This window comes from Schistocerca nitens, chromosome 6, assembly GCF_023898315.1.
Source record: "Schistocerca nitens isolate TAMUIC-IGC-003100 chromosome 6, iqSchNite1.1, whole genome shotgun sequence".
Classification (NCBI taxonomy): Eukaryota; Metazoa; Arthropoda; class Insecta; order Orthoptera; family Acrididae; genus Schistocerca; species Schistocerca nitens.
In genome coordinates this window covers 576,626,412-576,641,401 of record NC_064619.1, presented here as the reverse complement: position 1 = coordinate 576,641,401, position 14,990 = coordinate 576,626,412, and the positions used below count along the sequence as shown (strand labels likewise).

Sequence of the window (14,990 nt, the reverse complement as noted above, 5' to 3'; positions counted from 1 at the left end):
TTTGAGGTCAGAACAACAACTGTGTAAGCTGTAAATATTTTTTTGTTTAATGTTGCAATCTTATCAGAGAAATACACGCATTTACACAGTTTACAATGTGACAATATTACGACACTTGTCAAATGAAAGCATCTCGTTCTCAGAAAGTGAAATAATCCTAAACACAACAATGGCAAATTTTAACTAGAAGTTCCTTTACAAAATTATTCTTAGGACTATATCATGACGTTGGCCAGTACTACGATAAATCATCCGATTCTGGTTCAAAGTTCAGTACTATTAAGGATGACAATCAAGTTTACAGAGGATGGTTAGTTTTGTGACATAGGTCGCTCGAGTTTACAGCGGATGCAAGCGGGTGAACCAACAAGTTTACGCCTTTGCTTGCGGCATTTACCTTAGCTGCTATGAGCTGTCATCTGCATGCTGCTCTCGCCCACTGAAATTCCTATAAAAACTAATTAAGCCTTTGCTGGTTTTTTTCAGCAGAAACTCCCTGTTCCTCGTTATGTGAGAAAACATGTACTCATCCCTAGTCTTTGAATATGGCGATATGCACGCGCACGGTTGGAGCAGCGTGCATATTAAAAAACCCTCTCAGTCCTCGCAAGGACATTTAACTATCTGGCTGGTTCGTCTCAACGACGCTTCAGCTAATATCTAGCTGAATGTCAGCTGCAGTGAACGCAGTGTTCACTCAGATTTCTCCTCTGTGTAGTACAGAGCGTTATGCACTCCATCCTGCACTCGACGCCACTTCAGAGAAGTGTCCTAGAAAATTTCGCTCTTGTCTTTTTCGTAGCCGAACTGTCTCCCCACCTGGGTTCTTTCGTTCTCCACGTCACGGCTTTTTTTTTCGAGCAATAGGAGCATTCCTCTTATTTTGTGGAAACTCTCTCTGCCAATCGCAAGGGCCCTACAATTGAACTGCGTCGAAATCTCGGCACTTTACTCTTTCCTAGTTCGTTTCCGCCAATCGGACGTTTTGTGCTCGCTCCAGATGCCTAAAAGCTACATGCATACATCACATGTGTACCATTCGCTGTTCACGTGATCAACTGCGTCACTGGTTTCTGTTCGTATCCGCTTGGAACTGCGAAAAGCTTCTTTCTGTCCTACTTCTGGTAGTCCGCTACTTGCTCCCCAGTATGCGTCACCTGTCCACTCGCTGACTCCCGCTGCGGGACGCCGTCTAAGAGATTTTCATGGTGCCTCCCATGGTGCGGCCTCTGCCTCTGTCCACACTTGTTTCCACACAAAACGTTTTCTCTCGCTGCTTGTTTCACCTTCTGCTCACTGACATGCATTATATACAGGGTGTTTCAAAAATGACCGGTATATTTGAAACGGCAATAAAAACTAAACGAGCAGCGATAGAAATACACCGTTTGTTGCAATATGCTTGGGACAACAGTACATTTTCAGGCGGACAAACTTTCGAAATTACAGTAGTTACAATTTTCAACAACAGATGGCGCTGCAAGTGATGTGAAAGATATAGACGACAACGCAGTCTGTGGGTGCGCCATTCTGTACGTCGTCTTTCTGCTGTAAGCGTGTGCTGTTCACAACGTGCAAGTGTGCTGTGGACAACATGGTTTATTCCTTAGAACAGAGGATTTTTCTGGTGTTGGAATTCCACCGCCTAGAACACAGTGTTGTTGCAACAAGACGAAGTTTTCAACGGAGGTTTAATGTAACCAAAGGACCGAAAAGCGATATAATAAAGGATCTGTTTGAAAACTTTCAACGGACTGGGAACGTGACGGATGAACGTGCTGGAAAGGTAGGGCGACCGCGTACGGCAACCACAGAGGGCAACGCGCAGCTAGTGCAGCAGGTGATCCAACAGCGGCCTCGGGTTTCCGTTCGCCGTGTTGCAGCTGCGGTCCAAATGACGCCAACGTCCACGTATCGTCTCATGCGCCAGAGTTTACACCTCTATCCATACAAAATTCAAACGCGGCAACCCCTCAGCGCCGCTACCATTGCTGCACGAGAGACATTCGCTAACGATATAGTGCACAGGATTGATGACGGCGATATGCATGTGGGCAGCATTTGGTTTACTGATGAAGCTTATTTTTACCTGGACGGCTTCGTCAATAAACAGAACTGGCGCATATGGGGAACTGAAAAGCCCCATGTTGCAGTCCCATCGTCCCTGCATCCTCAAAAAGTACTGGTCTGGGCCGCCATTTCTTCCAAAGGAATCATTGGCCCATTTTTCAGATCCGAAACGATTACTGCATCGCGCTATCTGGACATTCTTCGTGAATTTGTGGCGGTACAAACTGCCTTAGACGACACTGCGAACACCTCGTGGTTTATGCAAGATGGTGTCCGGCCACATCGCACGGCCGACGTCTTTAATTTCCTGAATGAATATTTCGATGATCGTGTGATTGCTTTGGGCTATCCGAAACATACAGGAGGCGGCGTGGATTGGCCTCCCTATTCGCCAGACATGAACCCCTGTGACTTCTTTCTGTGGGGACACTTGAAAGACCAGGTGTACCGCCAGAATCCAGAAACAATTGAACAGCTGAAGCAGTACATCTCATCTGCATGTGAAGCCATTCCGCCAGACACGTTGTCAAAGGTTTCGGGTAATTTCATTCAGAGACTACGCCATATTATTGCTACGCATGGTGGATATGTGTAAAATATCGTACTATAGAGTTTCCCAGACCGCAGCGCCATCTGTTGTTGACATTTGTAACTACTGTAATTTCGAAAGTTTGTCTGCCTGAAAATGTACTGTTGTCCCAAGCATATTGCAACAAACGGTGTATTTCTATCGCTGCTCGTTTAGTTTGTATTGCCGTTTCAAATATACCGGTCATTTTTGAAACACCCTGTAGGAGCAGTGTGTTAATACCGTCGATTGAGTGTCATCCCTTTTGCATTACATACTTGTAGGCAAATCTGCTCATTACCGCCGAAGTAAGTTGGGTGTCAGATTCACCTTCCTGTTACGATGTATAAAACTCTTATGTAAGGAGAGAAATTGACCTTCATTTATTCTGCTACCTTACACAAGATTTTGGTGACGTTGGCAGCTGAAACCTTATTTGGTGTTTGTACTCCCTGTAAGCATCTACATCTCTGTACAACTACTGGAGACTACGCCCATTTGAACCTGCTTATTGTATTTGAGCCTTGCTGTCCCTCTAAAATTTGGCTCCATTACGAAATTCCTTTTTCTGATACCCTTAGTTGAAGCCATCTATTCCGGCTATGTTCTTCGTCCATGGTATCAACTCTCCTGCTACTCTTGAACAGCGGTTATACACTTTTGTGCAGAAGATACCGCAGACTGCAGCATCATTGGATTACGTGTAGCGCTTTCATGCAGAACTGAAGTCGTTATGACATATTCTCTTTGCATGTCTGTTACTTTATTATTTCTTTAGTTACTGTTGTTTTTATGGTACTTAAATCTGATGTCGGTCTGGGGGATGCTCTTCTACGATTGACTGTTGTGGGTACTTATATTTTACCACCGAAGATTTAGTCATACAGTGAACCAAATTTTCTTGTGCTTGTATGCTACGTCTGTGTTTACTGAAAATCAGCTGGCAGTTTTTGTACCAAAAACTGTTCGCCAGAAAATCTTCGTTGCACATAATTCCACTGTCTATACTACCACATTTCACAATGGTCAATAAATTAGCGTATCAGGGACAAAGTCTTGAGATGTCGTGTGTTTGGGACAGGTTGGAGTTCAATCATTCCGTTTTACCATGGCTGAGGAGTGTAGCATCACTCAGATGATTTTAAAGCTTCAGCAGTCGTCGGTGTTACGTGTTAGTGTCCGCTTCGAAATGAATGAAGATGGCACGAAGTCTTATGGCAACAAACCTCTGTCTCACTTCATTTCACGAATTTGCCTTTGTTTGACTGATACATATCAGTCACTGGGGGTAATAAGGCAGCTGCAAACATGTTATTCAGATTTATTAAGAGCTCCATAATGTTCAAATGAGATTTACTGCTATTGCCATTTCTTTCTTTCTTGCCTTCGGCCTTTGTCCCGCGCCAACGCGGGGTCGGCCGTGTTACGACGGATTTGGCAGTGTTACGTGCAGAGGGTGACTGGATGTCCTTCCTGATGCCACCCCGAGACGCCCAGGACATAAGTAGTGTACCCCAGCTGTCAACGTCTCGTGGGAGCCATGAAATAGTGCGAACGTCTGCAAATGTCTACGAGTCGTGTAACTGAGGCGGAACGTGGGGACCAGCCCGGTATTTACCTAGAGGGATGTGGAAAACCGCCTAAAAACCACATCCAGGCTGGCCGGCTTACCGGCCCTCGCCGTTAATCCGCCGGGCGGATTTGGTCCGGGGCCGGTGCGTCTGCCCGAGTCCAGAAAGCAGCGCATCAGTGCTCTCGGCTACCCTGGCGGGTACTGCTATTGCCATTGGAGGAGAAATAGTAAATGAGACCATCTGTTTTCAGAAATCCACTTGGGTATCATCCATTTTTGATTTAGCATAGTTATCATTAAAGCAGTGACTGTCATCCACCATCAGCTTTGGACTATCTAGATCAACTTCATGTAAAGCTGAGTCTCACCTTTATCTACGAAAGCGATGTAGGACGAAGCAATGAGTTAAAATTTTCACCACCACGGGGATTTCAGCGCAAGTCTCCTGCTCATTATGCAGATGCGCTAGCTGTTACGTCACACTGGCATTGCAGCTACGGCAGCTGCACAGACTATCCTAGTATGACTCCCTCACCAATTCAAATTTCAATTCACGCCTCAGCCCATTGCTATTCCCCTTCTAGTTTCATATCGGTATTGCCAAGACTCTCCAGTATTCGAGTAGCACCTAAGCAGTGAGCGGAGTGGGGTGAATCATGCCTGTACCTCAGGCACAGCTGATATATTAACCATATATAGTTGATACTCCTGAGACACCTATAATAATGATGTAGCCTGAAGCAATGGTGAACCCCATTTCATCCAATGCTACGATGCTGTTCCAATATTGGAGAGCATTGGCAATATTGATGCGAGATTGGAAAGGGAAAAGAAAGGGGCTGCGGTGTGACTTGGAATCTGTATCGGGGAGAGAGATGTATTGCGGCAGTCCATGCAGCTGTCGTAGCAGCTGTGCTAGTGTAGTGTAATGGATAGCGCAACCTCCTACTAATCAGGAGATCGGGTTTGAATCCTGATGCTAGCAAAAATTTTAATTCATTGCTTCAGTCTCCATCATTATAGCAGTTCAACTTCATTCAGTCAGAAGTAACATAAGGTAAGCGTCATTTATAGTCGCTAAACAGTTCTACAGATGGTGACCTAAAACACTGTATTCCCTTCCTTGCATTCCGCAGATCTTCGGGGTTTTATGATACCTGGAGATCCGACTGATAGGTAAGTGTTTCTCTGGACCTGAGTTTCAGAGAAAGCCCATTTCTTGAGGCAAAATCCAAACAGTTCCCTCAGGCAACTTAACACCTCGGCACCACCGGCAGCCGTGTACACTGACGGTTCATCACTGTCGAAGTATGTCATAACAAATTCAAACCAAATGAAACACACATGTCATAGTAATAGGTGCCCAAACAGTCGTATTAATACGCAGTGTGCCCCTCTCTGCGATAGACTGTCCCAAGCCTTTTGTTGCAATTTCACCACGTTTCTTACAAACCCTGGAGAACGAGTAAGTTCTCGCGTCATCACGTCTGATATGTATTCAATTGCCGAAAGTTCAGGCGATCCTGCTGTCGGCATGTTTTAACTTTGAGTGTATTTGTTTTCAGTGTGCCAGTTTCTTTGGTTCTTCAGAGCATTATACCTTGGTGCTACTGAACACTGTCCTTGAGGGTGTTGAATGTTTTCCGGAACGTGTTTTGACATGTTTGTTCTTATACCGTTCCCGCTCTTGAAACAATAGAGTGCTGATTTTAACAGTATAATTTTGCATTTGCATCTACATTTAGTTTCTTTTGATCGATTTGATGATTTTTTTTTCAGTGGACTACAGTCAGAGTAATTGAAATCGTAATCTATTTCTGGCAGGAAAGGGGTCTGCACCTTTAGTCAACAAAAATTTGAGTTTGTTTTCTTTATGTCGAGTCGCTCTCAAGCAGCTACAGTTATATGAAGAAGGTCATGGAACGGCTGTCCACGAGATATTATCACCGGTGGCTGTCGTTACATCTTGTTCACAGATCGTCATAGTAAGTGGCATAATCACACTCTTTCCTGTGTCCAGTTGCAATTTGAGGCCCTTTCCTGGGTTCGGTACCAGTCAAACAATCAATCATTGCTGGCCACTATAGGAGAAGATTCAGGATGATAGGTCATGCTTTAAGACACCAGGAAACAAGTTCTATGGCATAATGCTTTGATAATCGTAATTCCAACCTTAATCCAAACAAACGCCCGCTCAGTACGCCCAGAGACTGGACGTCTGGTGTAACGCACTTGCACCGGCCGTTGCGTCGCCACTGAAAATGGGGCCTAGTTACACTGAGGTAATAAGAGCCATGAGATACATCCTGATATAGTGTCGCACCTACTTTTGCCCGGCATAGTACAGCAACTCGACGTGGCATGGACTCCACAAGTCGCTGGAAGTACCCAGCAGAAATATTCAGCCATGCTCCCTCTATAGCCGTCCATAATATGTGCCATAAATGTCCGACAGGATCCTTGTCAGGCGATCTGGGTGGCCAAATCATCCAACCGAACTGTTCGGAATGTTCTTGAAACTTGCAGAAGCATTTTGGAGCATATGCTGTACTAGAACATTATGAATCACCTTGAAGAAAATGACTTATTGATACATAACCAACACGGATTCAGAAGATATCGTTCCTGTGCAACACAGGAAGTAACGAGTGCTGTCGATAAGGGATCTCAGATCGATTCCGTATTCCTAGATTTCCAGAAGGCTTTTGATACCGTTCCTCATAAGCGACTATTAATCAAATTGCGTGCATATGGAGTATCGTCTCAGTTGTGTGACTGGATTGTTGATTTCCTCTCAGAGAGGTCACAGTTCGTAGTGACAGACGGTAAATCAATGCTGTTCCTGATTTACATAAATGATCTAGGTGATAATCTGAGCAGCCTCCTTAGATTGTTTGCAGATGGCGCTGTAATTTACCGTCTAGTAAAATTATCAGACGATCAATTCCAATTACAAAATGATCTAGAGAGAATTTCTGTATGCTGCGAAAAATGGAAATTGGCACAAAACAAAGAAAAGTGCGAGGTCATCCACATGGGTACTAAAAGAAATCCGATAACTTTTGGATATACGATAAATCGCTCAAATCTAAGGGCTGTCAATTCGACTAAATACCTAGGAACTACAATTACGAGTAACTTAAATTGGAAAGACCACATAGATAATATTGTGGGGAAGGCGAAACAAAGACTGCGATTTGAGGGCAGAACACTTAGAAGATGCGACAAACCCACTAAAGAGACAGCCTACATTACACTTGTCCGCCCTCCGCTGGAATATTGCTGCGCGGTGTGGGATCCTTACCAGGTAGGATTGACGGAGGACATCGAAAAAGTGCAAAGAAGGGCAGCTCGTTTCGCGTTATCGCGCAGTAGGGGTGAGAGTGTCGCTAATATGATACGCGAGTTGGGGTGGCAGTCACTGGAACAAAGGCAGTTTTCTTTGTGGCGAAATCTGTTAACGAAATGTCAACCACCAACTTTCACTTACGAATGCGAAAATATTTTCTTGACACCTACCTAAGTAGGGAGAAATGATCATCATAATAAAATAAGAGAAATTAAAGCTCAAACGGAAATATTTAGGTGTTCCTTTTTCCCTCGCGCCATTCGAGAGTGGAATGGTAGAGAAGTAGTATGAAAATGATTCGATGAACCCTCTGCCAGGCACTTAAGTGTGAATTGCAGAGTAACCATGTAGATGTAGATGTAGAAACCAATCGGGAACAATTGCGCCCGGTGACGTGGCGCATTTTCATCCTTAAAAATTCAATCTTTGTTTGGAAACGTGAAGCTATGAATGGCCACAAGGTGTCGCCAAATATCCAAACATAACCATTTCCAGTCAGTGATCCACGTAAGAAAAGCCCACACCATCATGGAACCACCATCAGCTTGCACAGTGCCTGGCTGACAGCTTCGATCCATTGCTTCGTGGAATCTGCGCCACTCTGGAAACCGACCGTAAGTTCTTACCAACTGGAATCGGGACTCGTCTGGTCAGCTCACGGTTTTCCAGTCGTCATGTGTCTAAACAGTATGGCCACGAGCCCAGGACAGACGCTGCAGGCGAAGTCGTGCTGTTCCAAGATTGGTTTATGTAGTTGTTTCTGGTAGTGTTGCTTGTCTGTTAACACTGACAACTCTATGCAATCACCACTGCTCCCGGCCGTTAAGTGAAGGACGTCGGCCATTCCATTGTACGTAGTAAGAGACAATGCCTGAAATTTTTTATTCTCGTCACACTCTTGACAGTGTGGAACTACGAATATTAAATTCCCTAACGATAAACGAAATTTAATGTCACGTGCGTCTAGCTCCATCTACCATTCTGCTTTCAAACTTTTAACTCCCGACGTGCGGGCATAATCAGGCTGGAAACCGTTTCACTTGAATCATCTGAGAGCAAATGGCAACTCTGCCAATATGTGCATATAGATATCCAATGACTTTCGACACCTCAGTGTATTTATCAGTTATTGCATACTTATTCTAGCGTGAATGACGCACTGAAGTACGCTAAATCACAGCGTTAAATGTTTACCTCGCGTAGTTCTTATTTTAGTTCTTACTGGACAGTCGTTCTCTCTGCCCTGCCAATCGTTATCCTGTGGGTCTGCCGTTCGTACGCGCTCTAAAAATGTGAGAAGTTCCTTGGTGTTCTGTAGTGAAACAGGTGCTAGTGAAGCAGTCAAAGAGTACACTCATGCTCATAAATGAAGGATACTGCTGATACATGGTGAAACAAAGCTCTGGTGGGCGGTTTTGGGGTTTAAATCATCTCGCGGTATGACCATGCGGTGCATTTGACCTGTGGTCGTCGCACCGTGGCGCTGGCAGCAGTCCACATACGCAGAGGTGTGTTGGGACATGTCAGAGTACGGTGCAGCGAGTAGGTGTGCAGACGTTTTCAGACGTGCTAATGGTGACTGTGTGTTGAAAATGGCTTAAAGAACACATAATGATGACGTTATGAGGCTGGTAAAACACAGTAGGTCGTAGCACGGGCCCTCTGTGTACCACAAAGCGTGATCTCAAGATTATGGCAACGATTCCAGCAGACAGGAAACGTATCCAGGCGCTACAGTTCGGGACGTCCACAGTGAACAACACCACAAGAAGACCGATATCTCACCGTCAGCGCCCACAGACGGCCACGGAGTACTGCAGGTAGCCTTGTTCGGAACCTTACCGCAGCCACTGGAACAGTTGTCTCCAGACACACAGTCTACAGACGACTGAACAGACATGGTTTATTCGCCTGGAGACCTGCAAGCGTCTTGCAGGATTTTTTTCCGGCCGCAGAAATGGCGGAGATTTGATGTTTTGCCGGATTCCTGATATTCACGGAACACTCGTGAAATGGTCGTACGGGAAAATCCCCACTTCATCGCTACCCCGAAGATGCTGTGTCCCATCGCTAGTGCGTCGACTATAATACCAAGTTCAAAATCACTTAAATGTGATAACCTGCCATTGTATCAGCAGTAACTGATATAAAAACTGTGCCAGACACTTGTCGTCTTATATAGGCGTTGCCGACCGCAGTACCGTGTTCTGCCTGTTTACATGTCTCTGTATTTGAATACGCGTGCCTATACCAGTTTCTTCGGTGCTTCAGCGTAGAAGGCAAAGCTGTATGGGAAGACGGAGATTGTAGAACATATACAGGATGTTCAAATAAGTGTAACAGTTCCCCACGGTGGGGAGCGGGGGAGAGGGAGGGGGGGGGGGGAGTATTTGTCAATACCAGAAGAAAAGCTCCTGTAATGAAATGTCAAACCAATTTCTGTTGAGATATGGGCCAATCCGTCCCCTCATTCCCATCTGTCTATTATGCCGAAACAGACCCTATAGGGAGTGCTGCATGTTGTTACCGCGCATCCTCACACAGCCTTCGCAGTGAATCACGCACTCTTTCAAATACACCTGGCCCCATTCAGATTGCGTCTCATGCGTTGGTCACACGCTCCCGTAATGTCCGCAAATTCTCATCTGGTTGGGCACACATTGGGCACACATCCAGTTCCAACAGCGAGAAATCCAACGTATCCGGTTCCTGTGAACAGGGAGGCTATACTACTGGACCTCCTCGATCAGTCCGTCACCCGTGAAACTTTGCGATGAAATATTGTAGCACGGTGTAGAAAATGAGGTGGTGCCCCGCCGTGCATAAATCACAATAGTTGTCTTTCCACAGGTGTCATGTTCTACAATAGCGCTGGTAATTCATCGCGCAGCAATCGGTGATACGCAGCACTTGGTAATCAGTTTGGTAATGTATATAGCCCTATGAACAATCACCGACAGTTCCTGCCCATACACTGGCACTGAAGTGGTCCTGATGTCTCACCTTCATGATTGCTCGAGGATTTGCATTTGTCCACACGTGGATATTGTGACAATCTACAATGCCATATCTTGTGAACCCTGCCTCATTTTTAAATCAACTGCGGGCTGAGAATCTGAGAATCTACCGCCTATGTCTCGACAGGTATTGGTTTCCAGACATTTCATTACATGTTATTCTAGTTTTGCCCAAAACATCTGCATGTACCAATGACTTTGGATGTAAGTGCTACATAGTCCGACAGGAAGAGGTTAGCATAGGAGAGGAAGTCGTGGTCGCTCACATCAAAACATTCGAAAAGACTGGTGAGAGAAAAACTACAAGATATCTCGACTGCAGAGAGTAGTGTAAACGGACGAGATGCCACAATATATAAATTCGTAATGAGCTATTTTCAAATCTCCACCCGATCATTCGGAACAAGATTTTCGTCATGCTTTCTAAAAGACTCGAAACGAGTGTTGTCATGTTTCCTTGAACAAGTCCGCAACCGATTTCCTTCAGTATCTTGGGCCAGCTGAACTAGTGTTTTTCTCTAAAGCCCACGTCTTCGACGGAACGCTAGACCGCTCACCTTACTTTTATTTTTAGTACAGCGGAAAGACCAAGGCGCCAGCCTTGGAAACATGAGCCAAACTCTGGTAGAATCCGCTTACATCATTAACTGCTGTAACAGTCCGCCTCAGGCTGATTTTTGGCAGCCTTCCTCACCTATTTACTTAAAAGCTGGGCTAATTCATTTCTCTCCAGCGGACAGATTGTACACGAACAGCCACAACAGTAAAAACCACAGAATAGCTACTGCACAGCTCATAGAAACATATTATCCATTTCCGCTTCCTCGCCATTTCCAAAAGTTCCTCTTCTTCTCTCACGCTCTGCAGCTTATCATATGCGCCAAAAACGTCATCTGGCCAATAGTGTATAGCGTTATTTCCAGGACGAGGAAATGGCTAACACTTGCAATTTCTACAAATTCTGGAACAACACGAAGGAAAGTAGTCTGCAAATGGGTCTCAGCACTACAATAGTGCAGTGTGCCACTCGAGATAATTAACCATCGGAAGGAAAAGAGAGATGAATGAGATAAGTGTCAGTGTGTCAACTGAGATAACTCAGTTATTGGTAGCAGTTCATTTAGATATTGTCCGCACTGCAGAAAAATGCTTACTTAATCGCAAAAGACCGCCATCTGATGGGAAAAAAATGTAACAAGTCATGGTTTTTCATCGATTAATATTTCCTTACATATCGGACAAAAAGGAAGGCAATGTCCAATAAACTAACAACGTAAAACAACATTTAAAACTAAATACAAACGTTTTTGGTGTAAGCGCTTAGTGTAACATTTAAAGAGATAAATAATAGAAATAAAAACTGTATGGCATGTTACATGGAGTTCCTAAGTATCGTGATTATCCCTAGTATTTCAGAAACATTTCAAAATATAGAAACGAGGTTTAATGAAATTTGCTAGTTCGGAAAGGAGCGACTGTTCCGTAATATGGTTAGCACTTGTAAGTGTCTCCTGAGTTATTTATGTTTTTTTTAATGATATACTTTCCTTAACAAAACGCTACTTTCCACAGTTAAAAGAAGTAATGATTTTAATCCCAGTCGACTGGATTTCGATATCAGTGTCTTAACAAATCTACGGCTATCGGCAGTCTAACCATTTGCGCTAGGCTTACATAGTATTTCGCCGGTAGACTCCCGTCTCTTACATGGCACAGATAGTGCCTGCTTCGAGGAAGCTTCGCTGGAGACACTAACGTTTATTACCTCAACGCACTCACTGTTACACTGCTGCCGATTGTCGTTAAAAATTGGACGCCTTTGCGTGTGAAACTTGTTTCACTGCCCCTGAAGTTTTTTTTTTATGAAAGTAAAGTATGATGCAAAAAATCTGTCTTTGGGCATGCTATCACTCAACAAAAATCTTCGATATCTTTAAAAGTTTATGAATAATCAAGCTCGATCACTTACACGGGACACATGTCGCTTCAAACCATGGAAGAAGTAAGGAGGTATTGTGGCGAAATAGAGGTACCCATGCAACTTGCCATTTCCAAAGTTGCGAGTACTAGTGCGACGTCAGAAGTGGCCCCGAGAAAATGGTTCAAATTGCTCTAAGCACTATGGGGCCTTAACATCTGAGGTCATCAATCCCCTAGAACTTAGAACTACTTAAACCTAACTAATCTAAGGACATCACACACATCCATGCTCGAGGCAGGGTTCGAACCTGCGACCGTAGCAGCCACGTGGTTCTGGAATGAAGCACCTAGAACCGTTCGACCACAACGGCCGGCTGTCCCCGAGAATTCCCAGCATTTATTACTCCACTAAAGCGACATTAGTGTGACAAAATCGACAATGGCGATGCTGTTTAAGCATGAAAGAACTGCCATTCGATGGTAATGTACTGCTGGAAACTCCTGCGACAAGGAGCAACTGTACCACTGCTTAAAGTACATAGTTTATGACTTTTCTGTTATTCCACATCCTATGCGATTCCTGACAACTCAGATGTCAGGTGGGAAAAACGGCACGTATCGAGTTTCGGATCAAAGTGGTAATGTTAGATACAGTTCAGAAGAAGCTTATTATTCACTATCTGCAAGCAGATATAAGGCGAAGAGTACGTTATCAGCGTTATGAACCCACTGAAACACCAGTCAGTCACGGAATACCGATTTCAGACAATATTTAATTCGGTAACCGAACCATTCGCCTAGAGTATACCAGTAAACTGCATGGTATAATATGCATGGGTAATAACGTAATGATTAACTTCTGGAACTGTCAAGCCATTACATCATATATTTTGAATACATCCTAACTATTTGAATAACTGAGAATCTAAAAGGAAACCAGTTTCAAAGAGAAATTCAAATTATAAAATAATATATTTTACTCGAAGTTGTAACCAGAATCTTCAGGTTGAACTGCGTATTTTACTGTTACGGAACACCAAAAAAACGTTTAAGAAAAATTGTTTCCCTAACGGTGCAACGCCACTTCAACAAACTGTGATTGATTTTCTTCATTTAAATAGACTCTGTATTGGTGCCACATGGTTGAGTGTATCCCGTTAGAGACCTCTCTACCCGATACAAGTTACGAATCGAACCCATCCGCTCCTGGTCGATTTTTGCACTAGTTGTAAGTCTACCAATGCGAAGGCGTGAAATCCATTGATAAATACCAGGAAAATCACAATTTTTGGCTGTACTTGTGAAGCAGGACCTACTCGCGAACAACAGTTAATATTTATAACGCTAGGTCTTCTTTATATACACATCAAAGCGCTCAAACGCTACAGCAACGTCCCTATGGGTGTTTTATGTCAAGTAGAAAAATTTGCAGATGTGGCTCTTAAGATATAAGTGACAAAGAATCATTTCAGAACAAAATTGTCTATTCACTACCTATAAAGAAATACAAAAGGAGTTTATTATCAATGTTATAAACGCAGATGAAGCATCAACTAGTCAGTCAATACCGATCTCAGGCAGTTTTTAATTCGGTAACGCTATCATTCGTTTAGAGAATGATAATAACTTGCATGTTATAATATACTTATATAATAATGTAAAAATAAAGAACTGGAATCGTTAAACCATAGTGTCGTATATTTTTCCAACAACTTGACTATTTCAAAGAAAATCTGAATGGAAGACAACTAAATTAAAAATTTACAACCAATATCTTCGGATTGGGCTGCCTTGTTAAGTTCCGTTGCACATGGAAAAAGGAAAAATGTGTCGTTATAGTGCAGGCATATTGATTCGATAGCAATTTAGCGAGTTATGATTTTCTTCATTCAAAAAGATTCTATTTTGACGCCACACGTCCGAGTGTATTTCGTTTGAGACATTTCCACTCAATACCACGTCGTCTTTTGCACTAGATCTGGAAGACTGGCATCGCAGAGGAGTGAAATCAACGGAAAATAACGAAAAAAATCACAATTTTTTGGTCTACTTATGGAATAGGACCTATTCGCAGACTACATTTGCGGAGTTTACAACTCAACAAAAAAATATTCTAGATATTTTCTAACTATACATCAAAGCGCTCAAACACTATTATAAATTGCCTATGGGTGTTTTCTGCCTTAAACGGAAAGATACGAGGGAGAGGGTAAACACCAGAAAGTGTACTGACCTATACAGAGTTGATCATCATGACCGTTCTTGTACGTGTTTTCCTCCGGTAATACAGGCCACGATCCAAAACGTTAGGTGGTGTGTGACGTAACTGCCGGGTTATTCCAAAAGCACTATTTTGTGGGGCAAGCACCGAAGACGTCCCACTGGCTGCAGATAGTCTACTCGGCAGCCGTATTCACAGACTCGGATGTTTCCACAGTAGGTGGGGATTTGCCTGCGTCCGGCGCAGCCCTGGATAGATTCGCGCGGGCACTG

At 43.7% G+C, this 14,990-nt stretch overlaps 1 long non-coding RNA gene across 2 annotated transcripts in view; it reads right to left on the bottom strand.

Moving 5' to 3' along the window:
* Positions 1–14,990, bottom strand: part of LOC126263680 (uncharacterized) — a 164,037-nt gene that overhangs the window by 9,458 nt on the left and 139,589 nt on the right. The window contains exon 1 of one of the 2 annotated variants that reach the window (XR_007546889.1): positions 14,731–14,883. The exons of the other annotated variant lie outside the window; for it this stretch is intronic. This is a non-coding gene — a long non-coding RNA (uncharacterized LOC126263680). Of the gene's footprint in view, positions 1–14,730; positions 14,884–14,990 lie in introns of those variants that run through there. 2 annotated transcript variants of the gene reach the window in all.